The following is a 20596-nucleotide window of genomic DNA, read 5'->3' as shown; positions in this document are numbered from 1 at the left end:
TTGGTGACAAATCTTATTTTGACCCATATTTTGGGAAAATGCTTTGAATTTTTTCAAAAACTCAACGGTACACTGTGGGCAAATTCACTACCCTTTCGAGTTGTCTGTGGATGAAAACATCCACTAAATTAAACTGCTGTAAAAATGTATCAGATAAATATTTTTTTCAATTTTTTTTGCATAACTCTATTAATCAACCTCAGTCCTGATCAAAACTACCAAATGTTTAAAAAAATTCCAAGATTTTAACTCTGCTGGTCACCCCTGCCACAGAGGTCATTTAAGTTTATTTGTACTACCCAGTCTACGGGTCATCTTCTGTTAAATCCATTTCTCCCACGCCTTTGTTGGAAATACCTGTGGCCAGACTTTGTTTCATTAAAAGACAATTGTCATATCACTCGCATTTGAGTCCTCTCTCTCTTCATTATCATCACAGTCGGAAGTAACGTATAGAGACCACAGCTTGTAACTATACTCTAGTTACTATTTTGAAAATTATAACACGTTAAATTATTCTGTTATTAAAAATTAATCAAATGACAGTAACGCGTTACTAAGTAATACATTATTGCCCAACATTTTCCAATAGTAATTATGTATTAATAGTTTTTTACAGATGCAAATATGTAAGAAACGATGCATTGTGATATAAATGCCAACTTGTAACTGTAATGTGTGTGTGTTTCTCATATTTAAGGTAACAATGAAACACATAATATCATATTATTGATATTAATAATATATAAATATAATATTAATAAATATGTAATAAACGGCTTAAAACACCCCTCTTCCATCTATATTTGACCCCTCTAACTTTGGCACTCAATTTTCTGATTCTATTCTTTAAAAAGAATATAAAAAATCTAACTACCTTTCTAATCTTTTTGTATTCTATCTACTTCTTTTTATTTATTATACAATTATAAAAAAGACCGCTAACACTAGCTTGCTCTATTCTTTTTCTATTCTATCTGTTTTCTTTTTATTTATTATATTATTTAAAAGCCCATGCTACGTGTACTGTGTTTAAGCTAACTGAGGCTTGTTATAGCACTTATATATCATTGCTCTTTTTGTTGTTTTTGATAGCTTCCACTGTCCTCATGGGCGTAGGTTTAGGGGGGGACGCTAGGTACTAGTCCCTATCAATATTTTGAGATGACTAATTTGTCCCCACCAATATTAAGCAAGCTTCTTTGAACTGATATTTGGATCTTTGAACTGCTATTTGGATCGATTCTAACGGCCAGGACGACGATAGTACAAGAAACGCTGTAATTTGATTGACGGCGGGGTATCCGACAGGCTACACGTGCGGGCTGGGACTACTTTTGTGCTTGCACTAAGCAGTGAGTGGGTGGTGTTTGTGTGTGTGTGTGCGTGCGCGCGCATGTTGACGACGCCGACGGTAAGTTATCAGGGATGTCTCTCTGCCACATACAAAGGCCAGGGTAAAAACATTTTAATATTCCTAATATTTAATATTTAATCTAGATTAAAAAAATTAATCTATGCCCACCTCTAATATATATTAGAGGTGGGCATAGATTAATTTTTTTAATCTAGATTAAGTCAGAGTGTAAGTAGGCAAAATAACTAGCTAGCCACACATATAAACTAGCACTAGTGACTGACCAGGCTTTCAAATGCAGATTCTACTGTGTAAAATAGTATTAACTGGTGATAGTATGTGTTACCCAGGATGATAGAATGCTACGTTAGCAAGTAACTGAATGTCAGTTAGCCTTTACCTCAACTTAGAATCTTGCAGTCAACATAAACGTGAGTCTACTGGAGGGCAAATAGTGTTTATAATAGAAAAAGGTTATTATATTTATTTATTTAGATTTGTTTCCTTGTGACAGAGTATCTTTTGTAAGTTTAAATACTAATGTACATAATAATTTATGTTAATAAAACGTTTGGTTGTTCAGCATTACACAGTCTCAGGTTTTTATTTTTTTATTTTTTTTATTTTTTGAGATTATACAGTTATACTAGCTCTTTAGGGACAGTATACAGGATGGTATATCAGGGTCAGGATACAATATAATGAGATGAAGTACACTCAAAAAAATGTACTTTCACCTTTGCCAATTTTACTTAATCCGTTCATGTTATGATTACGGAAAAACACGACCAGCTGGAGGCGTGACGTGTGGGCGGAGCTAAATAATCACGAGCGCCAGTAGGCTTTTGCGTTGAGAGCATGTGGAAGCTGTGACATGACCGTGAGGGAAAAACCATCATCCAAAACAAACCATGGCTTACAGTCAGATTCAGCCGTTTATTTATGATCCAGAGGCTGAAACTGAACGAGAGCAGCAGCAGCAACGACTCGCTCCGAGCGGGGGTCGAACCCGGGTCTCCGGCATGGGAGGCGGACGCACTAACAAGGAGGCAGAGATATTTTAAGCAGTTTTACTCACCGCCTGCGGTTCCAACACACGATAGTGATGGGAAGTTCGATTCTTTTCCGCGAACCGGTTCTTTCGGACGGTTCGATTCAATAAACCGGTTGAAAAAAACGGTTCAGCGGTTCTTTTACGCTCTACGTAATGACGTCATTGGCGATGACGTAATGGCGTCACGTCTATCAAACATTCAAATATATAAAGTCAGTAATTATAACTTTAGTCAGTTAAAAACCTTATAGTCATGAAAAGTTTACATTTGAATTTTGCAACAACACCCAAATACAGTAACAGCAATAATGTGCATATGAGGATTTAAGTCTTGAAGATATAAAGTAAATAAATTAGGTGTCATCAGCGCAGAAACCATGATCCACTTACTAAACATAATCCATTGCGATGTATTTGTTATTAAATGAATTTACGTTTCGCCAGATTGCCCTTCATCCAAGCCCTCGAAATACCCGCGCTCATAACATTAGTACAGAATCAGAATCAATCACCAAAAGAATCACATCGGTTCAGACATGCTGTGAGTCAGTTGGCTTCACACTGAATCGCGCATGCGCAGTATCATCAGTTCATCGTTCTCAATTCGGACACGCCCGACAGAAACGATTCTCGGTTGAGTGTACTGATGATCCGAAAACCGATGCAACCGGTTCTTGACTCGAGAACGAGAATCGCTCTAAGCGGCACGTGCTGCAGTTCAGTTTTCATGAGCTGCTCTACTCATGTTCATGTTCTGTTTACTACAAACTCAATTTGTGAATGTGTCATCATTAACTATAAATACAGTACAGATATCTCATAAATCATCCCTTATTCCTATTAAACATAAGAGTCTTTAGAGTCTTAATTATTGTCCAACTTCCCTGAAAACCCATTTGGCCTATACATTGTATACAATATACAGATTGGAAACATTCATCTGAAAAAAACAAAAAACAAAAAAACAAAAAATATATTTTATCACACTTTCCGATGTTTGACAAAATAAAAAATTACACGCAAAATAAAAAATTACACGCATGTGCAGTATCATCAGTTCATCGGTTCTCAATTCGGACGCGTCCGACAGAAACGATTCTCGGTTGAGTGTACTGGTGATCCGAAAACCGAAGCAACCGGTTCTTGACTCGAGAACGAGAATCAGCTCATCGGTTCTCAAATCGGATGCGTCCGACAGAAACGATTCTCGGTTGAGTGTACTGGTGATCCGAAAACCGAAGCAACCAGTTCTTGACTCGAGAATGAGAGCTGCTCCAGCAGTGGGCGTATTCGTTCATTATCTGGCTCGGCTCGGTGTTCATCTTCAGTTCGGTCTTCACAGCAGTTCAGTCAGTGTACTGTTTGAGTAAATGAATTACTCCGGGATATTGGTTTATTCTGACTCAGAGGGAGTGTCAGTCACGTTAAAAAAGTTAACAGCTTAAGTCATTTGTGGATTAATGCTTATTGGAGACATGAACCGTTTCAAACGATTCAGTTCGATTTGGTGAACTGGTTCAACCGGTTCACTAAGAAGAACTGGTTAAATTGAACGATTCGTTCACGAATCGGCCATCACTAACACACGATCGTGACCCTTTTTCGTTGGGATTGCATCATCCTTAAGAAATAAACGATACGCAAATCCGTCGTCAAACTGGGCCTTGTTTGTAAAACAAGCATCTTCGAAATGCAGGGAACAAACAAAAACACTTGCACAACTCCGTTGATGCTCTGTAAAAATAAACTCCATCCACTGGTCCCTTAATGCTGTTTTTTTTTTTTTTGGTAATCTGTGCAGGGTTGTCTTGCCCTGGCAACCAAAAACACACTCCTTTTGTGACATTTCGCGACGCTCTCGCTCTGATCAGTGAATGTCTGTGCTCTCAGTGCTCTGCTATACGGGAGCGCGCACTCTTCCGGCAGAAGTGCCCTTAGGACCCGTATAAGGAAATTCCGCTCCATCTAACGTCACACAGAGCCATACTCGAAAAAAACTTTCCGAAACTTGTGACAAACCGGAAGGAGTATTTTGGGAACAAAAATACTCCTTCAAACGTACAACTTAATTTTTGAAACTTTGTCCATGTTTAGCATGGGAATCCAACTCTTTAACAGTGTAAAAAACTCAGTATGCATGAAATGAAACCAACACAGACTTGCATCTCATTGGCTGAGGATTTCTGCAGTGTATTATGGGTAATTGTTATTCTGTCACCCTCTTGGAGAAGTGTAGCACCATTAGATAGGTAGATGAGTAATACAATTTATAGAAATGAAGTTGTTCTAATAAGTTTTAGAACAAAGCAAACAAAGAAACAAATGGTTTGAAATGTTGTTTTGTTTCAAATATGTTTGTGATATAATTGATAAGCTTTAATTATAGAAAGGTCTGAATGAAGAGTAATATTAATAAGCTGCTCATGGTCCTTATGCAAGGGGTGGCATTCCTAAAATGGCATTATTCAAATTTTATGTCATCATTATTTAACATTTTCAGGTACAATTAACTCATTTGTTGTTTGTTGACTCTATTAAGGTTTGTTAAGTTTACTTAAAATTATTTTGTAAAATGAACTTAACTATTAAAAACATTGTCCAAAACATTGCAAATTAGTTGGGCTGACACTATTAAATTAAGCTTTGCCCAACCATAGTAAATAAGTTGAATCAACCTTAATAAATTAAGTTGACGCAACGTAAGTACATTAAATTGGAGTAACAGAATTGCATAATGCTGAAATAAAGCAAATTAATCATGTGGAAATCCTTTCCATGATTTTTTTATGTTCGTTCAAAGAGTTACTTTTTTGAGTGTAGATTCACTTCTGTATTGTGATATTCTGTATTGCCAACAGTCTGAAATAAAACAAGGAAATCACAATTAAATCAATGATATCTTACAACAAAAGAATTCCCTTTGCGTGTATGGGGGTGTCCCCACCAAAACTGAGACCAAACCTACGCCCATGACTGTCCTTATTTGTACGTTGCTTTGGATAAAAGTGTCTGCTAAATGAATAAATGTAAATTTAATGATATGAATATATCTGTAGTCACTGTTGATTAAATTGGAGGAAATCCTGCCCATTCCACAGCTAGGAAAAAAATGATAAAAGCACTTATGCTCAACTACTGAAGTGGTATTCTGGAACTGTGAATAAATTGAATAAAAGAGCAAAATAACAACAACAATAACATCTTCATCAAACAAAGAACAATTTACCTTAGATAAAGTTTATTAAGTTAATTAATATGTACATTCAGTACAGTCAAAAGTCTGGACCCATTACTATTTTTAATGTTTTTGAATAAAGTAATTTATGCTTATCAAACCTGCATTTATTTGAACAAAAAAAGACCTGTAATATTCAGCAAGTTTGTGTCAAATAGATAAAAAAGTGATGTTATAATATTGTTATAACATATATAAACAACTTCTTTATAATCAACAAATCCTGAACAAAGTATAAAATATATAAAATAAACATTAAGCACTGTTTCTAACATTGATATTAAATCAGCATATTATAATGATTTCTGTAGGATCATGGGACACTGAAGACTGGAGTAATGGCTGATAAAATTCAGCTTTGATCACAGAAAAATATTTTAAAGTAAAATAGAAAACTATTATTTTAAATAGTATTTTTTTAACAATGTTATTGTGTTAATACTTGTTTTTCAAGTGTTTTCTCTTTATGCAGTCTGAAGAACAACTGTATCACAGAAGGAGGTTGTCATGTTCTGGCTGCAGCTCTAAATTCAAACCCTTCAAATCTGACAGAGCTGGATCTGAGTGAGAATAAACTAGGAAACCCAGGAATGAAGATCATCTTGACTCTGTTTGAAAATGAACAGTGTAGACTGGAAAAGCTGAAGTAAGTATTTTAAAAGTGTATCCCGTTAATTGCCAAGACTCTAGTGACCCACCACAGTTTCATAAATTTGAATCTCTCAAAGCGGCTTCTCATCGGCACATCTCATCCGCACTAAAAGAGCTGCTCCATGCTGCGATGCTAGACTTTCACTCACATTCTGGGACAGTTGACAGAACTGTCAATTACCTAATCAGGTCATTGTTGCATCATCACAAAAATGAATCACTCGCACATATTATAAGTCTTTTTAAGCCATTCGATACTCCAGAAGTGGGTTTTCTGTGGGCTCACAGCCAAAGTGTGCAAAAGTATCAAAGCATGGCCTGATAAGTCACCTCGCGAGTGTCATATTGAGATTTTTATTTAATTTTTTTTTTTTGTACTTTGTTGAGCTTAACCATCCAAATAAATGCAAAATAACATCAAATACACTGTCTGTTTTGTCTTAAGTGAATGTAAACAGTTGAGAAAGAAAACGCATGCGTATCAGTATTGGATCTGTGCATTTGGCCTCACGACAGCAGGCTGGGGCATTCACATCTCGCTGCTTTTGCATGCTGAAGTTCGTTATTTCAAATTTAGAAGTGCGGCAAGCATGCTCATAATAGATGATTTTCATTATATCACATGCACGCTATAGGTCATTTGCGCGTGAGGAGGGGGATCTGGCAAAATTAGGTGATGGATCAGATTTCAGAGTTTCCAGATATGGCTTGTTCCGGAACAAATTAAGCCCTGGGCATCACTCAAAATCTTTCAGTGTCTATTAACTACAACACAACCAACTCACACTGAACAAAATTCTAAATGCAACACTTTTGTTTTTGCCCCCATTTGTCATTAGCTGAACTCAAAGATCTAAAACTTTTCTATGTACACAAAAGGCATATTTTGAATATTGTTTTAGGATAATTCATCCACCTCACTGGTGTGGCATATCAAGATGCTGATTATACAGCGTGATTATTGCACAGGTGTTCCTTAGACTGGCCACAATAAAACTGTTTTACTGCATTGGGGGGTATGGGGGTGTCCGAAAACCAGTCAGTATCTGGTGTGACCACCATTTGGCTCATGCAGCAACACATCTCCTTCACATAGAGTTGATCAGGTTGTTGATTGTGACCTGTGGAATGTTGGTCCACTCCTCTTCAATGGCTGTGTGAAGTTGCTGGATATTGGCAGTCATCATATACGTCGATCCAGAGCATCCCAAACATGCTCAATGGCCGACATGTCCGGTGAGTATTCTGGCCATGCAAGAACTGGGATGTTTTCAGCTTCCAGGAATTATGTTCAGATCCTTGCAACATGGGGCCGTGCATTATCATGCTGCAACATGAGGTGATGGTCACAACACTGGGCCTCAGGATCTCATCACAATATCTGTGTGCATTCAACATTCCATCAATAAAATGCACCTATGTTCGTTGTCCATAACATATGCCTGTCCATACCATAACCCCACCGCCACCATGGGCCACTCGATCCACAACACTGACATCAGCAAACCGCTCACCCACACGACACCATACACGCTGTCTGCTGTCTGCTATCTGTCCTGTACAGTAAAAACTGGGATTCATCCGTGAAGAGAACACCTCTCCAAAGTATCAGACGCCATCGAATGTGAGCATTTGCCCACTCAAGTCTCTTATGACTACGAACTGCAGTAAGGCCGAGACTCCGATGAGGATGACAAGCATGCAGATGAGCTTCCCTGAGATGGTTTCTGACAATTTGTGCAGAAATTCTTCTTTGGTTATGCAAACGATTGTTGCAGCAGCTCTCTGCGTGGCTGGTCTCAGACGAGGAGGTGAAAATGCTGGATGTGGAGGTCCTTGGCTGGTGTGGTCACACACGGTCTGTGGTTGTGAGGCCGGTTGGATGTACGTCAAAAAATCTCTGAAACACCTTTGGAGATGGCTTATGGTAGAGAAATGAACATTCAATTCACAGGCAACAGCTCTAGTGGACATCCCTGCAGACAGCATGCCAGTGATTTAGAACTAGGTGATTTAGAACTGTAACAGTAATCAGTGCATACTACAGCCTGCAATACACCTCATTTTCTGCTTTCACACTTGGTTCGATGGCTTGGTCCGAGCCCAAGTTCGATTGCTTCCGATGCCCCCGCTGGACTGCGTTCACATTATTTTATTTGGGTCTGAACCACAGTTCGTTTGCGTCATCAAGCCAGCAGCTGTTTACCTGATTGCTTACCGTATTTTTCGGATTATAAGTCGCACCTGAGTATAAGTCGCATCAATCCAAAAATACGTCATGACGAGGAAAAAAACATATATAAGTTGCACTGGACTATAAGTCGCATTTATTTAGAACCAAGAACCAAGAGAAAACATTACCGTCTACAGCCGCGAGAGGGCGCTCTATGTTTTCAGTGTAGACAACAGGAGCACTGAGCAGCATCTCTGGCAGCATAGAGCGCCCTCTGGCGGCTGTAGACGGTAATGTTTTCTCTTGGTTAATTTATCTCAGTTCATGTCAAATTAAATTTGATAAATAAGTCGCACCTGACTATAAGTCACAGGACCAGCCAAACTATGAAAAAAAAAGTGCGACTTATAGTCCGGAAAATACGGTAGTAACAACGTCACAGGAGAAGGCGGCATATGCATAAAATTGTTCTCTGCACTTTCATATATTAATTTTTTTTAACAGTTAGATTTGTTTAGTTCTAGTTCAAGTTCAAGTCTGCTTTATTGTCAATTCTTCCACATGTACAGTATATACATACAGAGAATCAAAATTGCGTTACTCTCAGACCCCCGGTGCACACAGATAACATTAACATTAAAGCCTAAAAATCTAGATCAGAATATAAAATGTAGATACAACTATACAATAAGGGAATGTTAAAAATAAGACATATAATATGGTGTATTTTTGGAAACACTCTCTTTAAGTCAGCATGGTTGAAATCCCCAGCTATGATGAGAAAAGCATCGGGGTGTGCTGTCTGCTGCTCACTGATGTGCTGTTACAGTTCCTTTAGTGCGTCGTTCCTGTTGCTGATAATGTTGAACGGGGGAATGTACACTAAAATGAGCAGTATAGCAGTATATTCCCTCGGCAGATAGAACGGCCGGCACTTAATAATCATAAACTCCACCAGGGGTGAGCAGTGTAACAGTATCACGGCACCACGCTGGTCGAGCTGAATAGCGCCGTCTGGAACGCTGTTGCTGAGCAAAAGCTTGGGTACAAAACGGCAGTTATGTCTGTCTAACAAATGTACTGCAAATGACCTAAAGAGCGCTGAAGGCAAACATAAATGAGATATACAGCTCTCTGTTTGCAAAGTGTCAGTCACACTCATCAGGAAAGTGAGTGAAATACATACACAAACACACAAGTAATATGTCATTAATAGCGGTTCACTTCATAAATTTATTACGATTGCGTTCGCATCAGCAGTGAACCGTACCATTGTTCACTTAAACCGTACCCCAGACCACCCTTTTTAAGGGTGCTTTCACACTAGCACTTTTGGTTTGCACCAGGGTTTGATTGACGTCACAGTTCAGTTTATTTGGATGATGTGAACGCTGTCGTCTGAACTCGGGTGCGCACCACATTTTTCATTTCTGTGTTAAAAAAAAATGAAAAAACTAATGGATGCAAAAGTACACGGACTGGATACTATGCAAACAAGATTCTTTTTTTCAGTCCAGACAGCTTCATTGATTAGAAAGGTTTTTGCAAGAGGACATAACTCACACTAGTCACTGATGACAAAAAAATAAGTTTGATTTTTTTTTCATGCTACTAAAATAACCAAATTGTTGCTTTCAATTCAAGTTTATATCTTTGTAGACTTTCAGACTGCAGTATCACTGAAGAAGGTTATAAAGCTCTGTCTTCAGCTCTGAGATCAAACCCTTCACACCTGATAGAGCTGGATCTCACAGGAAATGATCCTGGAGAATCAGGAGTGAAGCTGCTCAGTGATTTACTACAGGATCCAAACTGTCAGCTCAAGACACTGAGGTGAGACCTGATGAAATAATGCTAAATAAATGATACACCTGTGAATTATTTGTATTATATAGAAAATGTATTATATTATATTGTTTTAAAGTGTATTATTGTATATTACATTATTTCACTAATTCAGTAAGGTACACAATTTGTTGTTGAAAATGATCAAACATTGAAGATGTGATGCTGCAGCTGCTGTTATTTTGATGATAAATGTCAGCACAGTTTAGTTGTGTTAAAAATTACAGACATTTTGGGTCACTAGATGTGCTGGTGTTCAGTAGTTTGGTGTAGAGATCGACCGATATGGGTTTTTCTATAGCCGATGCCGATGTTTAGAGGTCAGGGTCAGCCGATGGCCGATATGTGCCGATAAGTCAATCATTTACATAAGTTTTAGAGCATTTATCAAGTAGAATTTGTCAAGTTTGTTGGAACATAAATGTAAACTTAAATATACTGTAGGAGCCATAAGGCTATTAATAATGTTAATTAATGTCACGGCTGTATGTAGCTAGGGTCTGTACTTCCCCCTGTGGTAAAGGGAAAGAATTGCACCCCTTTTGGGGACTTCCTGAAGGTAGCCATCTTAAACCGTAAGTGATGTGGCAAGGGGGAAGGGGGAAGGGAGACAGTTTTTTGACCTACATTACACCACACTGTTTGTTTTTGAATTAAGAGTTTTGTTTCCAAGTTTTCACCTTTTTGTTACAATAAATTTCAAGTCTGGTTAAAACAGGTGTAGCGTCAAACATACTTTCCCTCACGGAAGTGGCTTAAGAAGGAAAGGAAGCTACTACATATACATTTAAATAAATACAATTTTAGAAATAAAAATCTATTAAACTGAAAAAAAATATATATATATATATAAAAAATTAAATAACAGTAGTGCTGCAAACACACTAGCAACCAGCAACATTTGTGTTTGGCATAAATGACACTGAACATCTAAAGTGCATTCTAATTTCAAACTTATATAGCAGTCTGTTCATTATTAAAATAAAGTACAGTCAACCAAACATTTAAAAGGTTACACTGGTCCGTTTAAATAGACCATAGTATACTGGTACACTCTGCTGTTATGCCAAGGATGTTTTTGCTCATGTGAAGAGGATGATCTTTTCCATCTAGTTTACATTAAAGAAATAAAAAATATTATAGTTTAACATTCAGATACATTGCGAATATGGAAACATTTGGATATGTGCGGAACGAGACGTGAGCAATTACCTCCAAACACATCTAGTCAAACCCGCGCTCGCTGGTCCTTGTATGGATCGGATCATTTTTCGGATCAGCAAAAAAAAAAAAAGGCCAAGACAAATAAACATACATTTTGTCTTTTTTATTAACATCATTAAATTAAAATATATGAAATCAACTTAAAGTGCACATGGCATTAAAGGTGCTGTAGGGAACTTTTGTAAAAAAAATATTTTTTACATATGTATTAAACCTGTCGTTATGTCCTGACAGTAGAATATGAGACGGATAATCTGTGAAAAAAATCAAGCTCCTCTGGCTCCTCACAGTGGTCCTATTGCCATTTGCAGAAACTCCATCGCTCCCGGTAAAAAATAACCAATCAGAGCTGCGGTCCGTAACTTTGTTTGTGTTCAAAATGTAGAAAAATGTATATAATAAGCGAGTACACCATGAATCCATTTTCCAAACCATGTTTTTGGCTTGTCCTGAATCACTAGGGTGCACCTATAATAAGTGTTTATATTCTGACTATTTTAGATTGCTTCGGGGATACCGCGGCGGAGTAACCCAGTACCTTTGTGATTCTTCATAGACATAAACAGAGAGAAGTAGCTCCGGCTACGATGTTCTTCCGCAAGACGCAAGCAGTTCTGTTTATTAACCGCTAGAGCGTCAAAAGTTCCCTACCGCAGCTTTAATATCTTCATGTTAACATAATAGCCGGCCTTCTCATCTACCAGTGTGCTGTGATGAAGTGAGCAGTTATCATCACAGAGCTCTCCGTCCCCCTGGACGTCCACCCGTCTGTCGTGAGCGCAACAGAGGATCCTTGGCATAGTTCATCCACAACTTTTTTCTTCTCCTGTTCATAAAGATCTGGCACAATCTTTTCGCTGAAGTGGGTGCGCGACTGGATGTCGTAACGTGGCTCTACACACCATCACGGTTTTACACTCTAACCTCTTTCCTTCATCATTATATCTGACAGGGAAGCCAAAATGCGCGCGGCATTCAAGCTTCTCCGTTCCTCCGCTCGCCATGACCACTGAGTGTGGACTGAACATGGCGCACTCTCTTCATTTTATCAAATGATCATAATCACATCTATTCATTTTACAGTCCGGCTACTAGCATTTTATTCAGACTAAACCACCTTTAATTCGGGTGAGAAAGCTTTTTTTACCAATGGCTTTTGCACATATTAATAATACCGCTGCAGACGTATTTTGCAGCATTAAGGTTATTAATTGATCGTTAATTTAAACTACGATCGATCATGGAAATGATTGAATATTAACATCCCTAAATACAAATGAGTTGGATGGAAAACTGGTTATTGTCTGCATCAAACCATGCTTCCGAACAAATGTGATTCAGCGTCTCTCTGAGCACGGTGCTGTCTGTGAGCGGGGCGGAGTAACGTAGCCCTCAATCACGCTGCAGTGTTTGTAAGAGCTGCCAACTTCACCACCCCATTTACAGAGTGAAATTCTCTGACTACATTTATCTCCCAGGACTGTTGTTGAATCTTCCAAAAGTTTTGGCTTCACCAATAACACGGGGCTGCCCGCCGACGTGCCTGACTTTAAATCGGCGCTACTAAACACGGATATCGGCTGATGCCGATATATTAAAAAATGACAAATATCGGTGCCTCAATTTGGCTTTTGGTGCCTCAATTAAAACCCCTTACCAGTCACCCCCATTTTTTGGCATGGAGACAGAAATGACATACCCAAAATAAAAAGGTTTCTGCTCATGATTCTTTCTGACTAGATACATAATCAACATTTGTTCACAAAGCTGACACTTCAAAGTTTACTGTTCAGGAATCAGAATCACTCAGACTGTTATGATAATAGAGATATATAAGCTCAAACATAAAAACAAAAATAAAAATATTAAAAACATATTTTTTAAATGTATTAAAAAATTGTTGATGTAGGATATGAGTTTAAAAACACGGTGTTGCTAAAGCCACAAGTCTACCAAAGCTTCATATGAAAATTTCATAATCGAATCTGTAAAACTATTGTAAAACTATCTGTAAAAATATTTTCTAAGGCCATGTCATGTGTGTTTTTAGAGAAGGCTAATCAGATTGATTTATGGCACCTGTCATCTCTGTAAGATCTCACATGCAAACACTCCTGTGTGATTTGTCTGTGTTTTTGTCTATGGATACTCCCCCATTCATGGTTCTATTGTTCTCACCAAAGAGTCTTTCACACCTCCACCAGGTATGACACATTATCCGCATTATTCTTTTATCATTATTCTTTTGCTTTTATTCTACCTTTATAAGCCTTTGTTGTGGTATTTTAGGCTTTACTAAGGGTGTACTCACACTGCCAGTTTGAACCGTGCCCGAGTGCGTTTGACCACCAAAGCGCGGTTCGTTTGACTAGTGTGAGTGCTCCGAATCATGCCCGGGCGCGGCTCGATTGGCCGGCCCTGGCCCGCTTGGAAGAGGTGGGCCAGGGCACAGTTCAGTTGGACTCGGGCGCGGTTCGCATGCAGTGTGAGCGCTAACCGTGCCGGAGCACGGAAAAGGACGCTTTGCATCACGGTTTTGCGACGCTCCAAAACCAACATGGCAGGGAAAGGGTCGCTTTGGTCTACGGCAGAGGTGCAAAACGCATAAAAACTAAAAACTGCAAAGTCCTTGCTGCACTTCAGCTGGTACCTTGCAAACATCCTCATACGAGCAGCACGATTACGTGAAAATTTTCGCCCCACTAAGGCGACACATCTGTTTAACAACAGGCTGTGGACCAAACAACACAAAATTATCCACAAAGAAAACAGAGCAATGCACTCCATTGTGTTCAGAGAGCGCCGCTCTTCCTGTTTATCCCGAAACCGTCGCACCATAATGACGTAAGCGTGCTCCGGTACGAATGCTGAAACCCTATATGTGAGTGCAGGCCAGAGGGGGAGTGGGGAGGGGGGACAATCGTACTCGGGCCCGGTTCATGGCAACCGTGCCTAGTGTGAGTACACCCTAAGACTGAAGTGAGATATCAGCTTGGTGGCTCAGTATGCATTTAGCCCTTATTTATCAAAAGTCTTACTATAAAAATACAACAAAACATTTTCTTACGACCTTACGTGAATTATTGTAAAATAAATGCATTATGAAGAAGAAATGCACCTGCTATTAGTAGCATTAGAGCTAACGTTATCATCAAGCTACATCAGACAATTTATGAAATTATTAGTACACTTTTACTCAAAACTCATTTTGAACCCTGATCAGGGGCGTAGATTATGCGGGGGACGTGCCCCCCCCCCCACACACACACTTTTATCATCACGGAAATTCGTCCCCCGCACTTTTTTGGGCAAATGTGTTTGTATAGAGGTTTTCAAGAGCTGGTGTGAATAAATATAGATTTAAACTCAAAGAGACAGTTTGCGCATGACCTGATATGTTTTCGGACCGAGAAGGCGAGATGAACATCACAGAGCGCTAATCTCTCATGCAGTGTGTGTGTGTGTGTGTGTGTGTGTTTCATTCATACCCGAAACTGGAGGGCGCTCTCGCACAGAAAGTCATATCAGGAAACTCCTAGTATGGACAACAACAGCGTCCAGCTATCGCTGTATGAAAACAGTTATTTTCAGTTTTTTTTTTTCAAGTCCAAAAAATCTCCAGCAGGTGATTAATAAAGTATATGAACAATGCAGTGCTAATTGACATTGCATTTATTACAGTATATAAACTATTCTGCCTTATTATGTGATAAAAAATGTTTGTAGTATATAAAAAAATCATTATTCTTTGTTATTGTCCAGCATTTATAGATTTCTAAGCCAATTAAAAGCTAGAAATTTGAGAAAATTTCAGAAATAATTCTGATATTCTGATTTGTTGCTAAAAAAAAACAAACAAACAAAAACTTGTATTATGATAATCTTGAAAACAGCTGAGTATAATTCTTTCAGGTTTCTTTGATGAATAGAAAGTTCAAAAGAGCAGCATTTATCTGAAATAGAAATCTCTTGTAAAATGATGTCTTTATCGTCAGTTTTGATCAATTTAAAGAATCCTTGCTAAATACAAGTATTAATTTATATCATTTATTTAACAAAACAAAAAATTATACTGACTAAGCTTTTGACTGATATAGTGTATAATGTTGCAAAAGCTTTTTATTTCACATAAATGCTGATCTGTGGATCCTTCTATTCATCAAAGAATGCTGAAATAAAATTTACTCATCTGTTTTAAATATTGATAATCAGCATATTAGAATGATTTCTGATTAATGTGACACTGAAAATTCACCTTTGATCACAGGGATACATTGCATTTCAAATATATTCAAATAGAAAACAGTTATTTTAAATAGTATAAATATATCACAATATTACTGCTTTTGCTGTACTTTGGATCAAATAAAGGCAGGCTTCGTGAGCAGAAAAGACTTCTTTCAAAACATTACAAATCTTACTGTTAAAAAACTGTTGACTAGTAGGCAACATAGATTACAGAAATGTTATATCGTAATGTTTTATATGTGTGTGTGTGTGTGTGTGTGTGATTTCTGTCCCCCTCACTTCTGAAAAGATGGCTACGCCCCTGACCCCGATCGAGTGTCTCTAATAACATCCTTTTGCGATCGCGGGTGGAATTGAGTCGTTTACTGTTGTAAAATATGCTATTTATAGCCTTTTCCATCGCTGCACATTTTCGATATTTTTTTATAAAAACGCCCCAGATCTCAATAAAATCTCATACCAAGCTTTACTATCGTAATCGCGGGTTTATTATTCGGATATTTTGTGTGTACAGAGGTGTTTCAGTGTTGTTTTGGTCAGATAACTACCAGGAACTGTTCTCGAACCATGTGACACGATGTGGCGGTGTCTGGTTATGGGACTGTCAGATTGACAAGCCGAAGGACCAATCAGAGTTTGTCTGGGTCACAGCACGAGCACTGAGGCAAAAACAGACAGAGACAGCGCTGGGAGAGGCTGTTGATCATCAGATCGCATGGCCGCGGGAAGTGGGGGTGCTGGGACGAGAGGGAGATTTAAAAAAAAAAAATGTAGGCCTATTAAAATATTTTGCACAATTTATAAATTCCTTATGAATATTTTAGAAAATGATTTTGACACACGTAGGCTATTAAGTATATTTTGGATTTTAATTTCATATTTTGAGGCCTAATCAACACAGGTTCGGAAGTTACGTTGTCAACGTCAGACAGGCAGGTTTGGTCGCCGAGTAACGAGGTTTCCGCTCGTTCCATGCAGAATACATCCATCTTTATATAATACAGCGCACCTCGACATTTGGACACCTGTAACCAGGGCACCCCGCCTGTATGTAGCTCAGGTAAGAGCATGGTGCTGCCGCGCTTGTAACATTTATTTTTTTGCCAACAAGTGTGGGATCAGCTTTGACTAGCCAAGCAATTGTAAGTAGTACACTATAGTATTTTTGTAAGGTGGTGGGGATGGAGATGGAGAGTATTATTTCGTTCGTGTGTTCTTTGCGTAATGGTTGTGGAGAACTGTTAAATAACGTTTAAATAGTCGGAGATTATTTCCTTGTGGTTTGTGTAAAAAGGTTGGAGATGGAGACAGAAAGCTTTATACTGTGCGTGTGTTCTTTGCGTAATGGATGTGGAGAACTGTTCAATAAACAAATTGCTTAAATAGTCGGAGATTATTTCCTTGTGGTGTGCGTAAAAAGATTTTGGAGTTAATAGAGTTGCGTGTGACATAAACGTGCAGTGACTCAAGCCAGCTGACCAAATCGATTGCATTGTTTTAGCGTTATTGTGAAGTTTGATTAATATTATATTTTGTTGTAATATTATTTGTTGTATCTAAATAAGTTGCATGTATGTATATGTAGCAGACTTCAAGTGGTAACCACAGGACACCATGGAAACACGACCACTCAACGACTGAAGTGATGATACTAAGTGTTATTTATTCACCTTAAACAGAGAAGTGAGGCAAAATTAGGGACATTCGAGAAGGCCTAACGTTACTCTCTAATTCCTCCGCTTCCCCGTCTGCAATACACCATGCGCCTCAGTGCGAACGCTTAAAGGAGAAGCGATATAGTTTTTAACATGTAAACGATGTTGCTGAATTGCCCCACATAACAGGACAGCACTCACAGGAAAAATAAATGGAAATTAAATAACAGAAAATGTTAACATACAAAAATGTTATAAATTCACTCAAATGCACATATAAATGTACTTTAAACTGATTGCTGAACCACTGTGTGTATAATAAAGTTCCTATTTTACACAAACAGTCTCATTGTATGAAGATATACAACAAGGCATTTTAGAGTGAAATTAATATATACTGGAGGTACACAACTATCAAGTTAAACTCACACATTACATAGTAAACAGTCAAATAAATGATCACAGATTGGAAAAACATACCTTAAACAGAGAAGTGAGGCAAAATTAGGGACATTCGAGAAGGCCTAACGTTACTCTCTAATTCCTGCATTGAAAAGACGCACGTGAAAATGAGGCTCTAACTTTAACATGGTTAAAAGAGCAACTTACAAAGAAAATAATCGAATCACACTGATACACATTATGACATAACCTCTTAACAGTGTTTTGACATCATAAATAAAGTGATTTCATTACCGAAAATTAGTCAATACAAGACAAATAGAAGAGAGAAAAACTACCTCCGCTTCCCCGTCTGCAATACACCATGCGCCTGAGTGCGAACGCTTAAAGGAGAAGCGATATAGTTTACGTAGGTGTCCCACTAATTAAAGCCCCACATAGAACAATTGATAGGAACTCTCGATCGGAACCATTGAAAACAGTACATTGAAAACAAGTTTTGCTGAAGTTAACAGTATATACTACATTTCTTATTACACAAAAAAAAAATTTAATTAATAAAAAAAAATAAAAAAACTCAAATGTCTAAATTGACCGGCTACATACTTCCCCCTTAACTTCACAAAACTTGAGCTTACACCTTTATGATGAATAAAGGAGCAAATAGGGCAATTAGATTGTTACTTGACAACATCATTCTGTCATACAACATTCATGTTTCCCGACACTCACGGAAAAAAGAACATAAGAAAGTTGATCAGGCTCTCAGATATTCTTTTGCTCAAGAGGTGCCTTATACACCACTCAATGTGACTTAATTTACACTTACACTTTTTTTTGTTGCCTCACATTCTTATTACTGGGCCCCCATAACTTAAAACATCTTAAAATAAAAGAGACTTAGAAACATCTTTAACTGCGTTGTGAGTTGTTCTCTGAGTCATATTTTGAATCAGTCTGTTTACCGGTCTAACTAACCTACCAACCCGTGTTCGTACCTGGGTCACTATTTCAGATACATTAGGGGGTGCGCTAGAGATGGACAGAGTGCTGGTGGATCTCAACTGCTCTCTAGCACTGGGCATTGCACCAACTGCACGCACTTGGTCTTGAGAGTCTGTAAGATTTGATGAGATGATTTGGGAGTCGGACTGAGGGAAATTAATTTCAGACCCTGGATCAGAATCGTCTGATTTACTCTCAGGCTTTCCAGGATCCATTACACTCTCCTGTTCTCCCGCATCTAATCGCCCTCCCAAAGAATTATCTGTGTCAGGTAAGGAAGCAACCCACTCAGCAGTACGCTCTGTTTCAGGAAGGTCCCTCCCCAGTGCAGAATTATGTGCCAAAGCTTCACCTGACTGCTCCTGGCTGGCTAATGAGTCATCATGGAAAGACTCATCTTCATGTTCTCCTTCTTCAAGAGGCAGAAAGTTGGCTTGCAACATAAGGTTACGGTGTACTACCTTCTCTTGACCCGTACTGATATTCTTAACACGATAAATGTGGCATCTGGAGTCTTTAGAAACCACCACATAGGGCACTGATTCCCACTTATCAGCCAGTTTTCTCCGTCCTCTTTCACCCTTGTTGGCTAACAGTACTCTGTCTCCTTCCTCAATGTCGCATCCCTTTACTCTCCTATTGTAGAATTCAGCCTGTCGTTGCTGACTTGCACTAGCATTAGCCTGAGCAAGGTTAAGAGCCTCCTTGAGATCATCTCTCATTTTTGCAACGTAGCTGCCATAGTCTGTGATGTCGTCATCTCTTCCAACACTATGGAACATAACATCTATTGGCAGACGAGGGATCCTTCCATACATCAGATAGAATGGTGCGTAACCCGTTGATTCATGAGCGGTGCAGTTATAGGTGAACGTCAGTGTTTGTAACATTTGAGGCCACTTTTGCTTAATTCTTGGGGGTAGGGCTCGTATCATACTGCCTAGTGTGCGATTAAACCGCTCAGTGTGACCATTCCCCATAGGATGATAAGCCGTCGTTCTCGACCTCTTGACACCTGCAATCTGCAGCAACTCCTGGATCAGTTCACTCTCGAAGTTTGCACCCTGATCTGAATGGATCCTCTCTGGGAATCCATAGATGCAGAAATATCTGTCCCACAGTTGGCGAGCTACTTGCTGGGCTGTTTGGTTTTTGCATGCGAAGGCGTGTGCCATTTTGGTGAAATGGTCGGTAATCACCAACACATCAACACTTCCACCTTTATGATCTTCTGCAGACCAAAAGTCAATGCACACCAGCTCTAGAGGCCTGGTTGTCTTTACACTCTCGAGTGGGGCTCTTGCTTCTGGCTCAGGTGTCTTGCTCACCACGCAGCGCTTACAGCATCTAACATGTTCTCTGACATCCCGCTCCATGCCTACCCAAAAGAACCTTTCTCTGGTCAAATGAAGTGTTCTGGCCTGGCCCTGGTGACCAGCATCGTCATGTACTCCCTGCAGGACTTGTTCGGTGAGTGAAGCTGGGACGATATATTGCCAACATTTCTTTCCTGTTAGCTGGTCTTTGCACACACGATACAAAACTCCGTCCAACATTTTTAACCTCTCCCACTGTTTGAGAGTCTTCAGGATTTTTAACGAATCTTTTGTCCTCTCACGTCTTGATGGCCTCCTGCCACGGGAGACATAAGAAAGAACTCGAGCCAAAACAGGATCTTCTGACTGTTTATCCTGAAGCTCTTTCAGTGTAAATACTGGCAGCACACTTTGCCCAGCTGGAATTAAGT

The 20596-nt window shown here is 38.9% G+C and overlaps 1 long non-coding RNA gene across 1 annotated transcript; it reads right to left on the bottom strand.

The window, feature by feature from the left end:
- Window positions 1–17397: 17397 nt before the first annotated feature.
- On the bottom strand, window positions 17398–18359 carry LOC113097657 (uncharacterized). Its single transcript, XR_003288910.1, has 3 exons — window positions 18183–18359; window positions 17923–17986; window positions 17398–17457 (listed from the first exon to the last, which is right to left on the bottom strand). It is a non-coding gene; the product is annotated as an uncharacterized LOC113097657 (long non-coding RNA).
- Between the last annotated feature and the right edge of the window lie 2237 nt (window positions 18360–20596).

Source organism: Carassius auratus, unplaced genomic scaffold, assembly GCF_003368295.1.
Source record: "Carassius auratus strain Wakin unplaced genomic scaffold, ASM336829v1 scaf_tig00216347, whole genome shotgun sequence".
NCBI lineage: Eukaryota > Metazoa > Chordata > Actinopteri > Cypriniformes > Cyprinidae > Carassius > Carassius auratus.
The sequence above is the reverse complement of the archived record's forward strand: the minus strand, read 5'-3'. Positions and strand labels throughout refer to the sequence as shown.